Source organism: Marmota marmota, unplaced genomic scaffold (genome assembly GCF_001458135.2).
Source record: "Marmota marmota marmota unplaced genomic scaffold, marMar, whole genome shotgun sequence".
NCBI classification, from domain to species: Eukaryota; Metazoa; Chordata; class Mammalia; order Rodentia; family Sciuridae; genus Marmota; species Marmota marmota.
This window is the reverse complement of record NW_026000078.1, coordinates 210,584-216,018: the sequence shown is the minus strand read 5'-3', so window position 1 is coordinate 216,018 and position 5,435 is coordinate 210,584. Positions and strand designations below refer to the sequence as shown.

At 35.4% G+C, this 5,435-nt stretch overlaps 1 protein-coding gene across 2 annotated transcripts in view; it reads right to left on the bottom strand.

The window, feature by feature from the left end:
- Window positions 1-1,427, bottom strand: part of Mfsd14a (major facilitator superfamily domain containing 14A) — a 29,212-nt gene extending 27,785 nt beyond the window's left edge. For both annotated transcript variants that reach the window (XM_048814614.1, XM_015502594.2), the window contains exon 1: window positions 1,275-1,427. The gene's annotated coding sequence lies outside the window, so the exon portion shown is untranslated. The remainder of the gene's footprint in view (window positions 1-1,274) is intronic.
- Window positions 1,428-5,435: the final 4,008 nt, after the last annotated feature.

Sequence of the window (5,435 nt, the reverse complement as noted above, 5' to 3'; positions counted from 1 at the left end):
ATATATATATATATATATATATATATATATATATATATATATTAAAATCAGAAGCAAAATTTAAGTAGCTATATACACTTCAAATTCTGATAACAAATAAGGAAACATCACAAAAAGCTTTTGTGACAGCTTGCTAAAAGCTTAACCAAATTTTAATCCCTCTTAACTTACTAGCTAGTAGTTGGACTGCCCAATAACCTCAATTACCTAAATCATGGGTATGAATCACTTACTACCAGCATTCCCCAAAAGACTGAGCACCAGAATCAAGCAAGCCTATGTTCAAATAAACACTATAGTTTACTATCACAGTACCAATCAAGTTTTTTCTGTAAATCAAGGTGGTTGTGAGGATTACAACCTGTCTCTAAATAAAATACAAAAAAAAAGGGCTGGGGGTGTGGCTCAGTCTAAGCACGCCTGGATTCCAACCCCAGTGCAAAAAAACAAAAAAACCCCAAACCAAAAAACCCTATTTTATGTACAAATAGTAATGATTATATAGTCAAAAATATGCCAAGAAATACGAATTGCAATTATTCCTAGACTAGTTCACTCTACTTAATCAATTTTTCTATAAACAACCTTTTTATAAAAAGTTTTTTGTTTAATAATGATCAAGTTCATGTACATACAAGCAAGTATACTGCTTTGGAATTCTGTTCTTCTAGGATTTGGTAAGCTGTACATTTAAACTACTCCTTTCAAGATATTACAGATTTCTTACATAGATAATGCCTTCCTTCATTCCACTCCCCTATCTACCCTGATAGGAAACAACTAGTTCTCATCTGAGTGGTCTGATAGGGTCTTTCCAAACCTAGGGAAGTATAGGTAAAAAATCAGGTTTAGTCTTTCTAGATCCTTAGTCCAAAATGAAAGGGAAAAAATAAAAGACAAAACCAAACTAAACGCTGAAATTTGGAAAATGCAATTTTATGAATGAATCTCTCATACCAACTAAATGCAGGTCACAGACATCATCTTTCCTAAACTCAGCATAAGAAACCCTTTGCCTCATCCAAACAGAGTGGTGACTGAGCCCCTGCTTGAATATGTCCAAATTCACATATTTCTACCACCAGCCCCCTCAAAGTAAGGAAAGGAAGATAAAGGTTGAAAAACACAACTAAAGCAGTAAACACAGGTGAATACTCCTCAGAATTGACAATACTGGTTTGAGTAACCATGGAAAGGAAAAAGGCCATCTTTTCCTCCAAAACTACAGAAAAAGAGATTTTAGAATCAGTGGTAAATAAATGAAAATTACTTACCACCAAGGTTGGTGCCGTCAATAGTCCCCAGGCAAAAAACTCCAAAAAGATGACGATAACCGCATGATAAACACTAGGAGAACCTATTCCTTGAGGCTACCAAAAAAAAAAAAAAAATTTTTTTTTAAGTTAAAAGGGTATACTAGAATCACCAACAATGATGACAAGAATCAGTAAATATTTACCAAGAACATACAGTTACGCATTGCTTAGCAACAGGGATATATTTGGCCTTTTCAGTAAACTTAAAATTTGAGTTCAGGATTTACATGCAAATAAATAAACATTATAATGTTATAGCTTTAAAATATTCATTAGCCTTATGTGGGAATATTAATAGTGTTTGGGTTCTCCTCCAATTTTCTTTTTTGTTTCGTTCTGTTTTTTGGTGGTACTGAGAATCAAACCCACACCTCATGTATTTGAGGCAAGCGTTTTACCACTGAGGTAAATCCCCAGTACATGTTTGGGTTTCTCTACATGTTGAAATGATGATGCATCACTTTTAACATTGTCATAATGCATCATTATAATTTAAAATAATAGATGAGTCTCCAAACATACAGAATTAAGGTACCTGAAAACACTTTGGTAGAACCTGCAATTGAGGAGTTGGAGTGGAGGGGTTAGTGATTGAAGGACCGAGGCTGGGCATGAATTTGTACAAGATCTCATTCATTCAGTAAATATTCCAGAATACCTGCCATGTACCAGAGGTTCTAGGATTACAAAAACAAGACACAAATCCTGATCATAAAGATCATAGCCTACATAGGAATAAGTCTTATCATCATCGTCTCTTATGTGTAAATACAATAAAGAGACACGCACAGGTTAGTAAGCAAGGAGAAGTATGACCAAAAAAAAAAAAAAAAAAAGGGTGGGGTACATAATAACAATGGAAAAAAACGATAATGAAGTAGACAAGAACAATGACAGTTTAAAGCTCCTGGGGAATAAACGTCTAGTCCTGGAGTAAAGAGGGAGGGAGGAGAAGTAGCTTCAAACTTGTTTAAAGAGTTTCTCATCTCACATATAGGACGCCACTGAACAGTTTCAAGCAAGAGAACTAATCAGGCCTGCATTTTTCCAATGCAACATTCTGGTGATTTTTTAAAGGATGAAATCAAAGAGCTAACTACGTGCAAAAGAAGGCTATCTGAATCAGTTCAAACAAGAAATGATAAAGACCCAAGACAGTGGAGCAGTATGGATGCTGGAGGGGAGAGAATGGGTTTAAGTATTCAAAATCTGAAATTGGCAGACCTTTAATAGTGAGAGGGAGATTTAAGAATGACTTCCAAGTGTTAGGGTGGTTATCTAGTAGAAGAAGTTGGCAATATCCCAGCACTTTTCTCCCCAAGGAGCCTCAAATTTATCTTAGGTTCTATTTAAGAGATTGCCCCCTTTACTCGAAACCTTTCTATTGTCCAGAGCCTCAATTAAAAAAAATTAGTAAACAGCAAATGTGATGTCTGAAATCACCCAAATCACCCAAGATATAAATTACGAAATGAACAGTGGGCTAAAACAGAACCCCAAGGAGCACCAACATTTAAGTAGTATAGCAGAAGAAAAGGAACCCATGAAGAAGATTTTTAGGAAAGGAACAATGAAAGAAATAACAGGAGAATCAAGAGAATACAATGTCACAGATGACTAAGGAGCAGGAAGGAGTGAAAATCAGTACCAAATAGAGCAAGTATAGTAACATAAGGTAAAAAATGTCCGTAGGATTTGATTAGCTCCAAACCTGTTTTGTTCACCACCACATATACTCAGCAACTAGTAGAAAGCCCGGTAAAATTCTCAAGGTCTTTAATACCACATAGACACCTGAATTCCTTAGAAAAAGACTTTGGGAAATGCTGATAAAAATATTAGGGGGCCACTGGGGATATACCTCAGTTGGCAGAGTGCTTGCTTTGCATGCGCAAGGCCCTGGGTTCAAACCCTACCACCACCAAAAAAAAAAAAAAAAAAAAGTACAAAAATATTAGGGCTGTAGCTCAGTGGTAGTGCATATGCTTAGTATGTTTGAGGTCCTGGATTCATTCCCCAGCATCACTCACATACAAAATATGTAAAACTTTATACAAATAAATGCAGAGCAAAAGGATAGCAGAAAAAACTGTTAGAGCCAGGTGAAGTAGTGTGAACCAGTAATCCCAACTACCCCAGAGGCTGAGGCAGGAAGATTGCAGCTTTGAGGTCAGCCTGGGCAATTTAGTGAGACCCAGCCAAAGGGGGGAAGAGGGAAATAATGTGTTAAAAGTGGCTCTCACATGAAGACCACATAATCAGTTGCAAGGAATATCAGAGAAGGCTTTCAGGAGGTAGGTAAGATCTGATACCTCAAAAATCCAATGGGAAAGAATCAGTATTGTCCGGAGCACACTGAGGAAAGGTAGGCAAAATGATGGAAGAGTATCTGAGGGAAAGGGAACAGGATATGCAAAGGCCAGAAGACACGAAACACCACAACTTATTTCAGTATGTGACATAAGAAGGAAAGTGGTACCAAAGTCAAGGTTGAGAGGCGAACAGAGTTGAAGCTGGAAATGTGATTTAAAAAAGACCTTATAGTCACATTAAGGCATTTTCCTGAATGTTGAAGGAAAACTATAATATTTTAAGCTAAAGAATAGCATAAAATTACAGAATACTAACTTCCAATGCAATATGGCAAATAGGTTGAAAGGAGTCAGGACAACCAGCCAGGTTATTGTAGAAACCCAAGTTTAAGAATTAATAGTAACTTGGGACTGGGATTGTAGCTCAGTGGTAGAGTACGTGCCTAGCAACTGTGAGGCAATGGGTTCAACCCTCAGCACCATATAAAAATAAAGGTACTGAGTCCATTTACAGCTAAAAAAAATAAAGAAGTAACAGTAACCTGAATAAGACAGTGGGAGTAGGATAAAGCAAAGTGAACTGACATAAAAACCACTTAGAAGATACAATCAATAGAACTCAGAGATTGACTTGATGTGCAGAGTAAGGGAAGACTAAAGATGAAGAGATTTCAGTTTCTTAGTCAGCTAGACAATGAGGAAAGGAGAAAGCATAAAAGATTAATTCCACTTTAGGCCCACTGATTTGAGGAAAACATGCATAATTTAGATGAATTTAAAAAGTGAACAAGGGCCAGGAGCAGTAGAGCACTTCTTTAGCATATAAGGCACCCTGGGTTTGATCCCCAGCACCATAAAAGAAGTAGTAAACAAAATGAAGAAGATTATCTAAGAAATTATAAAAGATTCATATCTTAACTAATGAAGCATTCATTCACTAAAAAAAAAAAAACTAAACAAACATTAAATGTGATAAAAGATACAAAGGAATACACTAATATTTAAAAAAAATATCTAGAGACATTTTATGCCATGTAAATCATCAAGCATTCAGACAAAGCTCTACTACAAAGATGTTCATGGCATCAGCAGCACTTACAGTAAGAACAACAAAAAGTTAAATATTCAACCTTTGTTACACAGCTTGTACTCAAATCATAGCCTGCAAATCAGACAGAATAATACACAGCTAAAAACTGTTTATGGACAATTTTTAATCACATGTAAAAATGCTTACTTATGATAATATTAAACTTTAAAAAAATTAAAGTAGGATATAAAATTGTTTAGGGTAATTTTGACCACAAAAGACAAAAAAATCAATAGTGTTATATTGATACTTAAATAATGATTTAAGTGGTATAATATTATTTACTAAGTTGTTTGAAATTTTCTAAATCTTTTCTAGTAAGTATGCTTGTACTTTAAGAGGAAAACATTTTGCTTATGTAAGAAACAAACTATGTGGGGCTGGGGTTGTAGCTCAGTGGTAGAGCACTTGCCTAGCATGTTCAAGGCACTGGGTTCGATCTTCAGCACCACATAAAAATAAATAGATAAAATAAAGGTATTGTGTCCATCTACTACTAAATAAATAAACAAACAAACTATGTAAAATGAAAATGGAAAAAATTAAAAAGCAGCACATAGCATCCATCCCTCCTGAACATTCTCTCTATATTTCCCAGAATGGTAAGAAAAAATATATTATTTTTCATTTTAAAAAAGGTGTAGAAAAGGGGACATAGCTTAGTGGTGGAGTGTTGTCCACTATTAGGGTTAGAACACTGGCATGGGGATATGTGGG